General features: G+C 34.9%; 2 protein-coding genes across 2 annotated transcripts in view; one reads left to right on the plus strand and one right to left on the minus strand.

Annotated features, from left to right (window-relative positions):
- Positions 1-19293, minus strand: part of LOC100863282 (uncharacterized) — a 77346-nt gene that overhangs the window by 57004 nt on the left and 1049 nt on the right. The window lies entirely within an intron of this gene.
- The window catches only part of wmd (serine-threonine kinase receptor-associated protein wmd), a 54564-nt gene that overhangs the window by 28339 nt on the left and 6932 nt on the right, over positions 1-19293 (plus strand). The gene's annotated exons all lie outside the window — the stretch shown is intronic.

Below are 19293 nucleotides of genomic sequence, written 5' to 3' on the forward strand. Positions count from 1 at the left end.
GGGTCGTACCGATTTGAATTTGGAACGCGATTTCGCGCCGGCTATTAGGATAATGAGAGAAGAGATAAGCCATGTTTTTTTTTTTTTTTTAAATCGTTTTAAATATTTAAATACATTTTGTTTTATCGTAAATAATAACACACGTCGAATCGTCTAATAATATAATAATATTAATAAGAAAATTAGAAATTATAATTTCGACGAAATTCATTTATTTACACGTGAGATAAAGATTTTAAAGTTTAGGAGATAGATAGATGTTTGCTTATACTGTATTCGCTTTGAGAAGGGTGGGGTGTAAATTATGTAAAACAAAATTTGATAAACTTACCCGCGAAATGTAATATTGTAAATTATGAGAAACAGAAATATAAAGCGGTATTTTATACTTGGTTGCTTTTACGAAATTATTTATGTTGCTTTAGAGAAATGTTTACAAGCTTCGTTTACTTTTTTTCTTTTCCCTTTTCCCCTCTTCTTTTTTATCATAATTTACATAAGATTAAATTCTGCAAAAAGTTTACGTTTTTCCTGGTGCATTTTATATTTGTTGTATTTGTTAAACATAATATTTTACCAGATCTATATCTTGTTCTTGATTTTTCTTTTATTCCAACCTCATTATTTGTCATTTTTTTAACAAACAAACGCGTCGAAGAGAAATTTTACAATTCTTACTTTCCGCGTTGTTTATGTTCCGCGTTCCGAAGAATTCTATTTTCTTCCCATAAATCTCCCCATATCACGTCCCTGTCGACATTTTTAACACTCGGTTTAAAAAGATATTCCTTATTCTAGAATTTTCTCCATAAATCCTCGTATCACGTTCAAACTAATATTTGAACATTTTATATCCCACGAAACATTTTCGAATCGAACGAAATATTTAAATCTTTTCGTTGTCCCCAGAAAGAGAAAAAGAAAAGAAATCGAAGAAGAAAAGAAATTACTTTGAATTCATGTTTAAAAACGCGCAAAATATTAATGAAAAAACATCAGCGGAAAACTCGATACAATTGCGACATAGGGTAGCGTACGTACTTACCGACGGAGGATCACTTCTTCGTTCAATAAATCGCGATCCAATAATATCGATACAAGCATCGACGAAAACAAAATGGTAAAATTGTGATAGGGAAAAAAAAATTCGATAGAAAAATTTCGCGTAACGGTACACGCATCGATTCCTCCCCACAAAGAAATCTTTTTTCTCGTTCGCTATATTTTCGCGGAATGAGAAATCGGAGAGAGAGAAAGAGATAGAGAGAGAGAGAGAGAGAGACGGACAGATGATTCGTTTCCTACGATACCGATACGGCGCAACGTGCCTGTGATTATCGAACTACGTGCAGCTGCATTCCTTTCGTCCATTATGTTCTGTAACTGGGATCCAGCTCGACGTATGTCGCATAGCTGCGATTTAATGGGGGATGTCGGATCAGTTTTCATCGCTGCTCGAGGACACAAAGGGAGGAGGAGAACCGGAAACCGACATTTTCTCGAGCGGAAGTCGTGGATATATTTCCTCTCGTCTTTCGGAAAAATTTTCACAATATATATCGGAAAATTATTTCGAAAATGAATGTAATGAATTTGGTTTTTTTTTTTTTTTTTTTTTTTTGGTATCGTCGATGGAATATTTAAATTTTTTTTGGAATTTTTTTTCTTATTCTTCGATTTCAATAATTGGGTCATTTGATTCTGTGAATTATTTTGAAATTCTTAATTGGAAATTCTATTATTTTAAAAAAAATTTGAAATTTAATCTTGATGTTATTTTTTTTTCTTTAGATTGTCTTTCTCGTTTTTAAATAAATACGCGATTTTTCGAGAATGATGATACGATGAATTATTTTTGAATAACCAATATAATCGAATATTTTAGCATTATGTCATCCTTATTCGATTAATTATCCGTTTTTTTTTTTTTTAAATTTGATTCATATTCCATTCCACGATTTCTATAAATCGAGCCAAGTCTTTATTTACATTTCGGCATATTTTCGATTTATAATCGCACATTTGCGATTCGATGGAGAATATATAATAATATTCTTTTATTATACATTTCATTTTTCCTGAATCATTATTTACACCGGTGATTATTACAATTTCAAAAGTTTGCAAGGAAAGTGAATACGTAAAAACGTTGTATCACCCTTTTGGACAGAAAACCACTTTCAACCAGTTTCTTTAGTCAAAGAGAATATACTTGTCCTACATACAGGATACAAAATGGCGTATATTAAATTTTGAAGTACTTTTGATAAAGAACTTTGCACCGAATAAGATATCACGTTGCATACGTATGTATAAAATTTTTCCTGGTTTAATAATAATTCTCTTCTAAGGAAAATGCACACTTTTCAAAATTTTAATTTTTAATTTAAAAGAAAAAAAAAAGAGCTCCGATCAATAAAAGTTTGAAAAGAAATAAATTCTCTGAAACATTATCGATAATCGATCCAAGAATTTTTTCTTTTTTCTCTAAAAAAGAAACGTCCGAGTTGTTCGACGAATTAATATTGTTCAAAGGAGAAGGAAGGGGGAAGAAAAGGTATAAACGAATGATAAAACGATACAAAAAAAAAAAAGTAAAAATAAAGAAAGAAAGAAAGAGAAAGACCAAGAGAAGTGATAAGTTCTCTTGGATCAGTCAACGAGGAATTTTCATTCCCAGTTCCTACCTTTCTCTCTCTCTCTCTCTCTCGCTCTCAATACTTTCTTCCGTCGTTTAATATCGCGCCACGTACCCGGTGTCCATGAAATAACCCTGTTTTACGATCTATATATAATAATTCCATGTCACCTTTTATTCGCAATAAAGAGTTATCCCTTAACGATCCCTAATTAAACCTTGTTTATTCCCAAAGTTGTAAAAAGAAATTTTATTGATTAAAAAAAAAAAAAAAAAGAATAGGCTTTAATATCGAAGAGTTTTAAACGATTTTTAATAATTCACGCTGTGTAAATTATTCTCCGTTTCCTTTTCTTTTTTTTTTTCTCTCTTTTCCTACGAATATTCAAACATGGAGATGAATTCATCTGATAAAAATTTCTATTTATCGAATTTTATTTAAATAATAATTTTTAATAATTTTAATCATAGCATTATTCCCATAATTCAACGTTCCATCGTCGCGCGTAATTCGTGAGGCTGAAATTAATAATAAATAAACTTGGCAGTTTCGTTTCACACTTTCCTGGAATAAAATTTTCGCCGAAAAATCTCGTCTCAAAACTGTGGAATATGGATAACAATGGACAGGTATCGTGGAAAAACGTCGATATTCTTTCACGGTGAAAAATCGCCAGAGAGAGATCCCTCTTCCCCCCGTTCGCCACGGGTGCAGGATGAGTGAAAGAGGAGCCGTTTGTCTACCGATTCCTCTCCAAAACTTCAGATTCCTTATCAAAAAGGTAGACAACGCTCGGTGGAAAAAAAGTCGCGCGTTCTCGCGTGAGAAGGGAAAAAGTTGCATCTCGTCGTTCTCGTGTCGTCGATCAAAGAGGAAGGAAAATAGAACGATGAATTCTTTTTCTCTCTCTCTCTCTCTCTCTCAAGTTTCTTCCTTAGAAAGATAACATTTGCTCCAAGTATTTTCCCAATTATACGCGTTTTTTGATATTTAATCTGATAAAAATCATGTCAATTTTTGTTTCAAATTTAAATTAACTTGCTCGTCAACTTGTTCTCCCTTCGATATTACAATTTCGCTCGAACAAATCGTCGCCACTGAATATTACCGATTTCGAGACGAGGCCAAATTCAGTCTCGTATCGCGTAATGGATCGATTTATACGTTATCTTCCATTGATTATATAATTCATGGACTATCCACGCCTGTGATTGTCACAACCGTGAATACGATTCGGGTAATTTAATAGCGTGGATAGCGTTTCCTACATTCCAGCAATTATTGCATCTAGCACGAGGGATATTAATACTTGCTCCGAGATTAAATTCTCGAAATATCTGGGAACGACTCGTGTCTTTCAAAAATTTTTACAACAATTTAACAATTTCTAAATCCTCGAGAAATCTGAGACGAGAGTTTCAAGAATCACGTTGCGTAAGAAATTAGCGAAACCGATGTATGATCATAACCGAGGTTTCATTACCGACGGAGCAGTGAAGACGTATCGCGTTGACAAACGGCCGTTTGATCCAGCACAGGCGAGCCTCACAACAAGCAGATTGTTCAAAGCGTTCCGTGACACAATGTGTACGCGTGCGGATCGAGAGGGAGGGGAGAGATCCCATCGAAATTGCACTCGACTGTCGAGTGCAAATTACACGACGCCATCTACAAATTGCCGCATTTAAACCGCACAGCAACCCACCAAGCGTTCCAACGCAGAGAAATTAAGTTAATTAGGACATTCGGTCAAAGATCGAAAAGTAATTGCAGAGAAGCCTCCTCTTTTTTCATTTCTTTCTTTCTATCTTTCGGAAGAGAAGAATGGAGGGGAAAAATTGCGTCGAGCAACTTTGAAGGTATTAACATTTTGAGAGAAAGATTGAAAAGTTGGGTAAATATTGGATCGAATCGTTAGTTTTCAGTGAATATATTTAAACAAATGTAGTTTACGATAGAATGAAAGAAATATCGCGTTGAACATTCCAATTTAATTAGTTATGGATCAAGGTTAAAGGTGATCATTTCTGTTGACAGACATTGTCTGCAGACAGTATCCGCTGTATCCGTCAACAGACGTGCAATGTCGTCCTAAATTATCGACGAATCAAATTACATAGCTCGACCACTTCCGATCACGTGTATCGTCGTTATTGGCTCGGTCGGTCATATCGCAAATAAATTAATTGATGCAATTTCGACCCGCTCCATGATTGTCTCCAATTTTTTCGAAATTGTACGCAACATCGAATCTCTCCTTTCATTTTTCTCTCGCTTATATTCTACGAGGATTATAATTATTAAATAATCTTCATCTAAACAAATAACGTGACCGGAATATCCCCGATAATTAATAGGATAATTAAGGAGTTGGAACGCACTATTGAAACAATTTTGCACTAATTCCAACGGGGTAAAGCAGTCAAGTTTTCGATAATGGCCCCGATAAAAAGCCCCATTTACGCGCCGCCCGAGATTTCCACTCGGTCTCTCGCGAAAAGGGAGGGAATTTTTTCGCGGGGCTGAAACATAGAAAATCACAAAGCGGTTCATAAGGCACGGCCGGTGATTTCGCAACGCGCCGCTGACCCATTTTCTCGCTCGCTTTAACCGTTCGACAAAGCGGAAAAAACAAGAGGATTGCACGCCGTCGACTCATAAGCTACCAGCCAAATCCTTTCTAAATTGCACTCGCGTTATACTTGTCTGCACTGGATAATCCGATGGGATACTTTGGAAAAATTGTTAAATTTTTACGAATTTCCTTCTTTCCTTCTTCTTCTTCTTCTTCTTCTTTTTTTTTTCTTTATTCTCGTTATTTCATTAATTTGACAAAGGAATTTCTTTTTCCTGATATATTTTTTTTTTTTTGCATCGAAGAATTGAAAATTACAGGACAGAGAAAGGAAGAAGAAGGTGTTTATAAATAAATATTCAAATATTTCATTTCAAGGGACAAATAATCCCGTCTTAATATTTTTCTACGCTGCGTACATACGATATTTTTAATATCTAATATTAAAAAATTCTATCTTAATATTTTTCTCCTACAATTTGTTTTTATACAATTCAGAGATTTAATAAATTTTTCAACGTTTAATATTCTTTTTTTTTAAATAAATACATAGTATACGCGATACAATTTAATTCTCGATATTTTTCCATCCGCGACACCAACAATCGAACCGTTTCCCGAGAAGCGGATCCTACCTTTAGCAGGAAAATTAATCACGTCTCTCATTAAAATAGAGAAATTGTGGCGTGCCATCGAAACCGACCGCTATATTAGATCAACCGTCGATGCGCGTACGCGTGCGAAAACAAGTATATACGTGTATAATACACTCGCATACACTCGTGATTGATTTGCAAGCAATTGCAAGCCGAAGATAAATCATAATTCGGTTGACCAATCCGATAATAAATTTACCTCTAAATAAATGACGATAAATTAATTATGCATTCTCCCCGATTTAAACAGAATTATTTTGTTCCAATTAAAGGAAGAGAGTGTTCTTTCTTCTTTTCCTTCCCAGGAATTATTGATTATAAACGAATGCAATATTTTTTTTTATTAATAAACAAATGTAATTATTATAATTGAAGGATGCGCAATATTATTCCACTTTTGATGGGCGTTATGCAAATTATTTTTTACGTTCATTTTGTAATAATAATCATGTATTTGCATATTTCATCACGAGTGAAACTGTTCAGTCGTAATTAAATTATGCGGATATTTATGCATTTGTGAGAAATCGATTCCTTGGAAAAATTGTACATGAAATATATATAACTTCTTTTCCATTTCGGGGACGAATAATAACAGAGCAAAGATATAATTTATAATAATTCGAGCTCTTTGTCAACAATGTCGTAAGAGTAAACGCGAAGAAAATTATTAATAATTTTCTCGATCATCGTTTCATATATTATTATTTGTTAATTACCGTTAATTCAATTAATTAAACCAGAGTGATCCGATTTATTTAATGAGTATTATAGAACAGCCCTAGTGTAGTGATACATTTGGCGCGGTTGTTGTACGTGTCGCTAATTAATTCGTTCATATATTTGTTTTGTTGATTGTTAAAAGTGATTAAATCTAATTTAATCGCGTGATCGAATCGTATGCAAATCGACGTGATATATTATAACGCGAGACAAGAATTGGAAAGGGAAATTAGAAGGAAAATAAGGAAACTTTATTAAATCTTTCTTTCGAATATCACAATTGTTCAAATGTTTATCCCTTTGTCGATATTCGACTTTCTGAAAAATTAAATAATCCGAAATATCTGGTGGAATATTTTCCAAGGCAAGGAAAATAATGGGGTATGGCACGGTTGATCGAGCGTGAATTTTTCGATTGTCCACGATGAAAGGAAAAAAGTCTGCGCGTTCGAGGAGGTTTGACGTATTTAAAAGGGCACTGTATTCTCCTCTCCTTATATACGCGTGGAACGAGGTTATACGAGTGCCTTCCAATTACAGGCTCACTTGACACAGATTGTCGTCGTGGCTCAAAGTTCCCGCCGCCTACGACTTTAACTGCCACCGGAAATTAGACGGCGACAAGTATCGCATGCGGCTGTCCGTACACGTGCAAAACGCGTTATACTGTATTAAGCTGGTTACATACACATATAAAAGCTTATGGGAGGTGTTTTTTGCTTGGTGTTTTAACCGCGCAATTCTCGTGTTCCAATTCACTTTGGGTCAGACATTTTCAAAGATCCCCACTTTTTAATTTTTTTTGCGTAGTTTTTGCCGTGTTTTGATAAAACGATGTTTTTATTTTTTATTTAATTTAATCAGATCCTAATTCCTAATTTCGGAAACGAAGAAGAAAAGTGTCTTCTCCAAACAAGATTTTCAAGAGAATTATATCATTTCGAAATGATTCAAATTTTCTTTATTGTATAATATATTTTTAGAAAGAATGTTGTGTTTTTTTCGTATTCACACACAGATGAGAAAATCTAATTCATTAAAATTGTGGTCGATTTTGGTTGATCAAACGAGAAACTAATTCCCTATTAACTGCGCACAATTTGTGTGTCGTAAGTGTATTTTAGAGTTTTTGGAATGTTTATTAAAAGTAGGTTATTATAGTTGGATATATATATATAGACTTTGAGAGTTGGAAACAAAGTTTTATATTAGTTTAGGAACAGGTATTTTGGACGATAGGTATTTAATAAGGTAATCCGGAATAATATAAATTGCGACACACACAAAAGTTTGTGGGGTGTTTTATATATTTTTCTTCCAAAGCGGTCACCCATCCAAGTATTAATCGTGCCCAACGTTATTGCACTTTGATGATCGAATAAGAACGACTGTATCCACTTTGCAACGGACAATGTTATTCACAGACTTTTTTCAATCAAATAAAACACTATTCAAACGGCCAAGTGTTATTTATTTCTAATTACACTCGATTTGCGTAAAAAAATCGTACAAATTTGCCACGTATTTAAAATATACTTAATTACCTTTATCCACTTGGGGATTCACGAACAATTGAATCGAAGTAAGAATTGAAACGTTAAAGAGTTCAATTTATATGGTTAATTTTATGAACGACAATCGCGCCGTTGTTAGAAATGTGAAACAATGGGGGAATAAAACAAAGGCAAAACAATTGTATAGTTACGCAATCCGAGTACCTTTTGTGCGCTTCCACCTGCAGTTTAGAAGGGAAAATAGAAGAAAAAAACGTTCTCTACAGCCAGTATGCAACAATCGAGATGAAGCTGAAGCCTTCACTGATACGCGAGTTTTTTTTTTTTTTTTTTCTTTCTTTCTTTCTTTCCGAAACTGTATAGCGTGAGCCTGAATGTTTGTGGAAAAAATATCACGAGCTATCTCTGACAAAGCGATCGACTAATTTCCATATTTTAACAGGTATCTTAATTTTTAAATTAATGCAAATTCGAAAAATTATATTCGAAAATCCTTGGTAATGTATGTTTTAAAAATTATCGCGAGAGTAAAATACAAACAAAATATTCGCCTTTCATAGATATTAATTACGAAGAATTACAGAGAAATATCGTTTCGAGATTTTATTCTCGAAAAATATATTTTTCCTTTCTTTTTTAAACGCGCGCTGAATTTAATATTTTTTTTTTATTCTCGTGTAAATTATTAAAAGTTGAATTCAAAATTTAAATTTTTAATCTTCCATGTGTAAATAAAATATCCGGATAATTTCACGTAATCGATACACAAAATTCTCCATTTTATTTTTACAATTTTTACCTTTGATTCCTTCAACTCGAATTTCCGAACAACTATCAAAAGCGGCTTGCCAATTCCTCGATGCAACCACGAAAACCTCATGCTTCTCGCACCTTGTACGAATCTTCTTCTTCTTCTTCCTCGACTCTTCCTCTTTTGCATCCGGATAAACTTCTCTCTAATTTTCAAACAACGAGGAACGAACTTTCCTAAACTGTTCTCTTCGCGAGTTTCTCTTTTCCACCCGCAACTTTCAGAATTGAATCGCTAATTTCGTTGGCGAGAAAGCTGAACCCGTGATTCTCCTCAGATTCTTCCCACCAAGATGTTAAACTTAGCGGATCTGTTTCAAGCTACGTAGATAGAATTCTTCCATCATTGAGCTTATCACATATAATGTGTTTCTCTTCTATTTCATTGCTTATTTCAGGAATTTAATATTACAAATTAAGAGAATTACAAAATTACCGTGGTTATTCATCGAATATTACACTCTGGATGACCGCCATATTTAATACTTGCGTCTTATACGTCGTTTGTTCATCGCAAAGTGAGGTTATGTTTCAAGAAAAGATTATCAGGATAACAACGAAAATATGAAAAGAAACTTTGTTAATCCAACTAAAAATAGATATAATAATTTTAACGAACCCTACATATTTAATGCATCGTTTGTGAAAATACGGTTACGTTTCAAGAAAATAATCTTCTCACTTTGATAAACGACGTGACCACTCATATATCGACTACGACACAACATATACACATCGTAACCAGATATCGCTCCATAATATTCACGAATTCCATTCTTACTCACGATACAAAGAGATACGTTTTATCGAGGAGTTAGAAAAGAGGGGAACGTGGAGAGTAATCAAGGAAAATGCACGAAATATTAAAGGCAACCGGCGTCCTTTAGCTGTTGCCACTTGAGAAGATAAGGCTGTACCGTTTTTCGCCTAAATGCTCTTCCCGTGGCTACCCGCTTTTAACGAAAAAGCACTCGGTCTTGTGTACAACGCTCGTGCTCGCTTATCCCTCCGTATGCGCACGCAACGTGTCCGCGTGTATGCGCGCTTTTTATGGCACCAAACACACACACGCCTGGTTAATGCACGCGAAAGAACAAAAGACACTTTGGACGGACCACGTGGCCGTAAATGTCGCGATTCTTAAGCGAATCTATTCGCTTTCGAGGGCTTACGTGTGCTTTCTAACTAAAAACTTACTTTTATCTTGGAGGAATTGGAAGATTTTTCTTTTTTTTTTTTTTCTTTTTTATTTATATTATTGTATCGCGTTTATGTGTCGATATACTCGTAGTTAGGTTATGTTCGAAGGCTCGATTCTGGAGAGGCGAAAAAATATTGGACGAGATTTATTTATATAGATATCATCACTTTTTATTCTCGAATCGTAAACGATTGTTCTTCAATTCTTTTTAATTTTCGAATCACTTTGCCAATTTTTCACGCACATATTTGTAATATAAACTCGTACAGCACGAAGAAGCACGATTCCTGAAAAAGAAATTTGTTTAAGAATAATTCAAAGAGGATTGGATCACTGATTAATATATATACATATATATCTGTATAATTCTTAGGAAGAAAAAGAGAAAATTTTTTACCTCATCTGTAGAGAATTAATTCGAATTTCGTCTTCGTGCAAACGAGACAAAGAGAGAAGCAGTCGATGAGCTCTAAGCTCGTCGTCGACGTTCCGTCTAAAAGTGAGAAGTGAGATGGTAGCAGCGATACGACAAACAGCCCCGAACGAAATACATCGGAATATCGCGTATCGTCTCGATACGGTTCGGATCACAGGGAGAAACTTGTTCGACAAAGTATCGTGAATAGGAACTCGTGATGGAAAGTTTGGGCGCTTGAAAGACCAGGGACCAGGGATGAACTTGGACTTTCGCTCGCGACGACCCTGCCTCCAGTTTAACCGGTAAGTTTGATAGAGTTTGGCGAGGAATAAATTGGTCGATGAATTTTTATTGGGATCTCGACCTTGAGGAGATATTAGATTGAAGATGGATTGATCTCGTCTCGAAGGCAACGAGAAAAGTAAAAACTTTTAATTTTTATACAATTTTCCGAGTTGATAAATATTAAGTTTAACAGTTGAGGAGTAGTTTCTCAGGTTGAAACGATAAATCGGTAAATTTTTATATCTTTTATTACGATTTTATATATAGAATAGAAGAAGTTGAGGTTAGGTTGGATTAAATTGATAACTGTACGTTTTAACTTGGACACAGTTATTCGTATAAATAAAGCACAACGTGAACGCCGGGAATCGTAGAAAATGACGATTTTTAATTTACACGGAATTCCTATATATAGATTAAATTATTTTATTTCTACAAGCTTAATCGATGGGGAAAAGGTCCAATATTTTGCACTCGAGAATTTCGTTCAAAGTTCTAGAAATTCCTTAAAGTTGGGAGAAAATTCTCTGGGAGAATCTCGTAAGAAAAATTCTTTCGAGAATCCGGATGGGTTTTATCCCTTTTTAGAGACCCGTCTTTATTAAAATTTGTACCACCAATAATAAAAACGCGTACACTTTTCATTCTTGTGGAAAATCGGGTCCCATTTTTTCCTAATCGCTCCTTAATTATCCCATCCCGTGTAAAAAGCGTTTTTCAAACGAAAATTTTCAATTTTCACATTTTATTCGGACGTTAATTAACAACAAAGAGGAGAACGTTTAATTCAAATTTTTCTCCGACCAAAAAGAAAAAAAAAAAGAAAAATAATCTCATTCCCCGATGGTTGACGTAAAACCGTTTTCAAACCGTTTAAAAATTCGGCGAAGAAAAAAAAAAGAAAAGAAAAGAAAAAATCGCTCCATTTTCTTCCACCTTCCTCCGCGTCAAAGTCTGAAAACTCTGCCTAGAAAAATAATAATAACGGTAATAACCGTGATTGGCGACGTTGAAAAATTAATTTCAACCAAGACACGACGCACAAAAGAAAGAAAAAAGTCAGAAAAAAATTAGAGTCCCAAAAAAAGGGGGAGAATAAATCGCGATGCAAACGGACACCCGGTGTCCCGCGCTTTAATCATCGCTCGTCAAAGGGAACAAAGCGTGCAGCGACGCATGGCGGCGAACATCGAAAATAAAATTATAAATAAGATTTGTCTGTGCTGTTCTCGAGCGTTGTTATCCTCGATAACGATCGTATGCGATCGTGCAAATTGATGTAACATCTTCCTTGGTTTAGAAACGGAATTCTCCATTTTCTTTTTTCATGATCATTAAATTCAAGGCAATATTTGAGTATAATAAGAAGGCGCGTAATCAATGTGCAAGGACGAGATATTCTTCGGATACGAAAAATGAGTGGAATAATGGAACGAGGGATAAAATTTGTTCGTTCGAAAATTTTTAAACGAATTTCATTGATTTTGGATCACTGATAATTTATACGTGAAAATAAATGAAACGTACGATGAAGTATTTAAAATTTTTTTTTTTATCGTTTTTTTCAAATTTTCGTCCTTGATTGAAATTGAATAGAATCTACTCGAATCTTTGAAGCGACAAATTTTACCCTTCGTTCTTTCATTTTTGTATATAAAATATTCTCTATAATCGTTTTATCAGAAATAAATACAAATTCTTGAAATAAAGTATTGCATTTATAATATCACAAAGAGATACGTTATTAAGAAAATATTCAATATCACTTTCCCCTGAGATTATCACTTATATAAAGTTACCAATTACGCGTCTTATCCCAATTAATTAATCCGATAAAAGATTTCCTTTTTCTTTTTTTTTTTTCTACATCACTGTAAATGTTTTACAACTCGATGAAACTACTTTTGAATATTCTTAACGCTTGTTTTTTTATTCCTACCGCCTTGCCGTTTTTTCCCTTGTGCTATATTTCCGCTTTTAATACCGGCTGCTTTTCACCAACTTTTATTGCAACACTCTTGAAGTTGAAATCGCCTTCAATGCTCCATTTTTCTCTTTTTTTTTTCTATTTTTCGTAATATTTTTAAAAGATCCGCGTTCTATCAACGGTTTTACCTACTTCCATTAACAAACAGTCCAACTTTTAGGTCGAAATCTCTGAATTTTGAATCTCAAAATTATTAAAATCGATATTTATAAATACACATTTCGTTTATTGTAATAAAAATATCACAACGTTTGAATGAACGATGAATTTCGATATTTCGTTAATTTAAAGATCCTCCAAGAAACTTTGTAGAAAAAGATTCTTTTATACTCACAATAACAATCCCTTTTTTATAAAAAGTAAAACCTGAGAGCAAAAAAAACTGTATCGCCTTAATCAAGCCTTGCAACAAGCTGTAGCTATCTTTCCAAGTCTTTTCAAAATTCGCTAATAAATAAAAGGGTTGATAGCAATAATAAACCCTGGTCGTTTCAAATTTTCTCCTCCTTGTCGACCATCGCCGTTATCTCGCGGATGCAGTTTGTATCAGATGTGGAACCGCGCCATCTATACCCGTACACGTTTTTCCCACGCGGGATAAATGGCGCGTTGCGCGAAGGTAATTTAATGGGCGAAAAGGCAATGGACCCGTGGCGATTTATCTTACCGCGGGGCTTTACTACTCGTTTTCGTTGCTAAGCGGCGAAAGAAAGGTTGGAAAATATCGCGACGAGGAGGAAAAGGGCGAAGAAAAATGTGAGAGAAGAGAAATCGAGTGGTCGGAGTCGATGTTGTAAATGTTCTCGTTTACGGCAAACGTTCGTTCGAACTTCAGATTCGGCTCGTAAATAATTTTGTCGACGATTTTTCTTTTTTTTTTTGGAGATCTTGGTTAATCGAATCTCGTTACAGGGGAAAATACAGATTTTGCACAGGTCACCTTCTTTCATCTTTTTTTTTTTTTTTTTTTTTATTTCTCGATTTGCGATTATGGACTATGGTGAATCGAACGAATTGTTTTCGATTGATTTCTTTGTGTTTCATCGCGTGAAACGTTGGATATTTGATTGGATTTTGTAGTAGCTGTTGCGTGGAATGTTTCGTTCAATCATTTGTTACGCTTTACATGTTGCTTCTGAATATTTATATGCGTCTATAATTTTTTTTTTGTAGAAAAAATCGTAATTTATAATATATTTATCGTTGCTCCAAAGAATTTCCTTTTATCCTTCTAAGTACATAAGTGCTGTTTATTATGTAACAAGAAGTAGCGCGGTAAAGGATAAGCCGGACTCGAAGCGATTCGTCTGCTCAAGCGTACAGATCTATCACTGTCTAGAGTTTTACACGAAAACTCGTATCAAAAAATAATATTCAATATTGAATTTTCTATAAGAAGGATATAATTCATGCATAATTAATTAAATAGAAGGAAAAATACAAATTAAATTTAATTTTAAGAAGAAATATACATATTGTACACCATATCTGTAAATTTTTCTTTTTTTCGTTATCTTTTCTTCACAATTTTACCCTTCACAAATCAAATTTTACATTTTCTCGCATCCATTAACAAATAAACCTTGTGTTTGCAACAACAATCGAACAAGTAGCGCAACAAAGAACGAGTCAGACCTGTAACGATCGCCCATACGTGTATCTCCATCACTAGCCTTCGTATTTATAATTTTACTTTTACGTTCAATTTTACTGTCTCTCCTATTTATAAACATTAAAAATTTCATAACGATTAAATTTTACGTTTTCTCACACGCAAAGGATAAGTCAGACTTATAATGGCTACCCTCCAAACGTTTACTTTTATTTTTTTCATCATTTATATAACATTACAATCTTGCATTCCTTCCAAATTTTACATTCTCATACTCTACTGATAAATAAATAAACGAGAATAAGTAATGTCAGCACGAGCAAGTAGCTCGGCAAAGGATAAGTCAGACCTCGATAATATATACCTCGATCATAGCTTAAATAACACCAGCAAAGCCTCGAGCTTTGCACGAACCTCGTATCCAACTTCGTATAACGTTTCGCCGTCGGGTAAGAAAGAGACTATACGTGGGATATCCTGGAGAGAGTGTGGATCAGAGAATTTCTCTCTCTCTCTCTCTCTCTCTTCAATTTCACTTTATTTCGCGTTTTCGCGTCCCTGAGGCGCGCAGAGCTTGGAAACTCCGCCACGGGACGAGACATCGCTTTCAAAGATAACGAGAGATTTTTTCCACTCCGCTTGCGAGAAAGGACATTTAAATTCGCCGTTAATAACCGGCGAAGGTCGAAAAACATATAGTCGCCATTTCTGTCTGTGTACGCGTGCTGTGTACACTCCGTGCTATAAGTAAACAAGCTTTCAGTTTCAGCGCAACGCCACGAGTATAATACATTCTAATCCTTAAGAATGTAAATTACATCGTATAAATTTATCGGTTTCTACCAGAAATTTATAACACGTTTGGAATAATTGATAGATCCAGCGAAATATACGATTCCATATGACAAATATCAAATAGCAAGAAATGATTAAAACTTACAAGATATCTTTCGTAATCGAATCATAATGATTCAAGGAAGAAATTAAATTGGATAAGATCGCAAGATGAGAAAATTTAATTCGACAAAAAAAAATATTCACAAATGATTTCATAACTCCTCGACTCTTGTTATCGCAGTTGAAATGTTTACTAGGCGTGGACGAGCGTGTGGAACGATATAATTGCGAATAGACGAGCTTCGGCAGGCGGAGATGTTTCTCGAAGTTTCTCGGTCGCGGCCCACTTACGCGGGGCAAAATATCCCGCGGACCAAATAATATTTTATTCTCTATCCCTCGCACTTTTTCTCTCCCATTTTTCCCCCTCCAGAAATAACGGGGATAACCAATAGATTTATGCGAAACGCGGCAGTAATTGTTGGCGAAAAATATGTTCACGAACACGTGGCCGGATCACGCGTTGTTTGCACGTTCGATTAACTTTTTTCCCAAAAGATGGAAGGATATGTCTTCAACATGTCGAGAGACATACTTTTTTCCAGATTATATTTTAATCAGCATAATATACATTCTTCATCGAGGTGAAAAATAGAATTTCTTTTGTTTCTTTATTGCTCATTTCACTTGAATCATTCTATTTAGCTTTTCTTCTGTTCTCTCGTCGTTGAATTGGAGATGTTTATGCAAAATTTGTATAAACAAGAGCGAAGGAGAAGAAAGGTTAAGTAGATTTCGCTTCATCCTTCACGATCCTTTTTCGCACGCAACACTAAAACAAATCCGATTTTCTCCCTTAAAAACTTAAGGGACTTATTGTTATTATTTTTGCAAATATTAGAAGATATTACTCTCGAGTTGTTGAAATCATTGAATCAACATTCAAAATTAACGCTTGATATTTCCATTCGAATAAAAACATCACACAATTTGTATCTTCGTTTAAAAAAAAAAAAAAAAAAAAATATAGCTCGAAAATATGTTATGCCCAGTTACGATTTTTACCACCTTTCCCCGTTGTTTCGACTCGTCGAAGCGAAAAATTTATTCCATCAAACGACCAGACGCGTCACACAATCACCGTGTCCAAAACGCAAACAAAGAAGGGGACACAAAAGAAGAGGAAATATTCTCTTTGCAAGAAGAAAACCCTCGCTTTCGAAACCTTCCTCGTCCATTTGCATCGAGCCGTGGTGAATCAGGATAATCAAGAAATTTAATCAACCCCTCCACTCTCTTTCTCTCCCAACATCCTCCTCCTCCCCTCTCTCTTCCAACGATCTTCTCTGGCGCAATGCGTAATATAGGGCCTCGTTTCTTGAGAAAAGACGTGTCTGAAGAAAATTAAGATTTAACCCGTCGATTAGGCGTGTCGACGAGAAGATTCTCCCTCTTCCTCTTCCTCCTCCTCCTACTCTTCGATCCTCTGGGGCTAGTATTCACGGGAATAGAACAGTTCGTCCTTTGGATAGGTTCCAAATAGTAGTTTAAAATCTCTTTCTCCAATATTTTTCAATATTTGCAACAAATTGTTTCTCGTTAATTGAAATTTCTTTTGATTCTTTTTCTTCCTTTAAATTTTAAGATTCCTGATAGGTGTTAAATAATTGTTTAAAAATCTTTTTTAATATTTGTAACAATTAATTGAAATTTCGTGATTATTTTTCCCATGAAATTTTTTAAGATCCCTGAGAAATAGATAGGCTTACAGAATAGTTACGGTTTTTTTTTGAAAAAAAAAAAATTGAGTCGAGTGATATTTTAACGTTTTGAGAGGCGCTACAAGTAGTTTACACCAATAAATTCCGAGCCAACTCTTTCTTTCCGAATTTTCTACGTATGTATTTTACACGGATTCACGGAATACTGAGCGATAAATTTTCACAAAATAGAAAAAGAAGTCGATTATCCTCCAATTACATTAAAAACTGTATATTGTATACATAAATATTAAATTATGAATTCAGAAACAACCAAAATACGAATATATATATATGGCTTGGAAATATAGATAATGATCCACCACGCCATTCTAATTCATCTTGACGACGTTCTTGATAGAATACGATGATGAATTGGAGGAAAAAGCAGAGGAATGGGAAGAGGGAACGAGCGCTAATTATAAAAGGGTCAAGTATTTTTCTTTTACTAAGCTGTTCACCCAGAGTTATACGCGGGTTTACGGGTTCCGTGGACCCGTAATGGTTCTTGAAACACGCTTTGTTAAACGAAGAATCACCGGGCGGGGATTTGAACGTCGACTAAATTTTACGATGATCTCGTGACGACGAATATTCACCATTACTTTTTTTTTTTTTGAATAAAAATCTCGTCGTCACTTCCTTCTTAATTATTCACCTAACTTTCCTTCTTCACCTTAAAAGATGTACACACTTTCCCCCCTTCTTTTAATTCTTTCTCTGAAACGAATCCTTCGAGCAATTGTAATATGTAATTTTCAACTATTTCCATGATTTATTCTCTTATATATCCAATAATATACGCCTGTTAACAAAAGAGCATCGATTCGATTAAAAAATTAAGAAGATCGTCAAATGAAGCGTCAAATCAATCCGTAGATATGCGTGATTCTCGACGAAACCTGTTACTCGAATCCTCCCTCCCCCTCTCTCTTCACGATTCCTCGACGAGCAGCGTGTTTGTGCTGCGAGTGAACACCGACAACGATGCTCGAAAAATCTTCACGAGGAGGGTGGTGGTGAGACCATGCAGCAAACAGCTCGGAACAAAGGGAAGAGAAGAGAAAAAGGAGAGAGAGAGAGAGAGAGAGAGAGAGAGGAAGAAGGGTTATCGTCGAAATTGTGCCGACATTACTTCAGCTCCAAAAAATTTCTCTCGAAATTACGCTCTTTCCATCCGCTCCAGAGGATGGAAACAAACCGTTCCTCCGAGGGTGAAGGAGAGAGAGAGGTTCTTAAAGGCGGAGAGGAAGGAAACTTGGAAGGGTGGCTTCTCCACCCTGCTCGTTAGCTGTTACAACTTGCCAGAGAGCATGCAGAGATCCCTGTTCTCCCCCTTTCCTCTCCCCGTAAAGATGGCCTCGACCATTCGATGCAACCTCTCGTGTGAGATTTCGTGCCAGGCCTGGCTGCGATTTCAATTTATATCCAATTGAAACTTGGTTGGCTTAATTTGCTTGAATGTTTGGAAGAGGGGAGGAGGAGGGTGAGAATTGGTTTTTTTTTTTTTTTTTTTTTTTTAAGAAAGACTTAGAGAGAGACTAACACGAGGTTATGTTCCAAGTTTCTCTTGGAAATAATCTTAACGATGAGAAAGTTTTTTATTTTTTTTTTTTATCTTTTCTTTTTAACGAAGAATTTGATTTTTTAATGGGAATTTTTGTGTACGAGTTATTCGATTGATAATAAATTTTTTTTATATATATAGATTAAAAACAAGTAAAAGATGGATAAAATTTTATCGGTAAACAATTTCTCCAGTTTTTACTTGATAAAATTTTGGAGAAGTTTTTCCTTTCCACTTTGATAGAGATATTAATTCATATTCAATTTGCGAATTTTTATTTTTGATTTATGTAAAAAAAAAAAAAGATCTACGAAATTCCATTATTCGTCGATCGAATAATATATTCCTTTTAAGAAGTTCGAACGACAAGGGGAGGAAAATTCAAGCAATTTGGACGTATGTCGGAGAAAGATTATATTAACAAAACGTGGAGATATATTTTCCTCGCTTCCTTGTAATCGTTTATTCGAAGGAATTTTCTCGTTTAGGATCGCGAATGCGTTATACCGACGGATTAAAGCATCTTATCTCGAATGCACAGACGGCCGCAAGCAGCATTCGCATTGTATTGTATTTGGCGACAGAGAAACAAATATGAACCTGGCAGAATATGAAATTGTGGCCCTAAACAAATATCGATTCTCGCCAAGGAAAATTCGATTGATTTTAAAGACGTGAAAAAATAGTAGTAAACAAAGGGTTGTATGTT

This window comes from Apis florea, unplaced genomic scaffold, assembly GCF_048593485.1.
Source record: "Apis florea isolate Af1SG1 unplaced genomic scaffold, ASM4859348v1 contig_1914_pilon, whole genome shotgun sequence".
In the NCBI taxonomy this organism is placed as follows: Eukaryota; Metazoa; Arthropoda; class Insecta; order Hymenoptera; family Apidae; genus Apis; species Apis florea.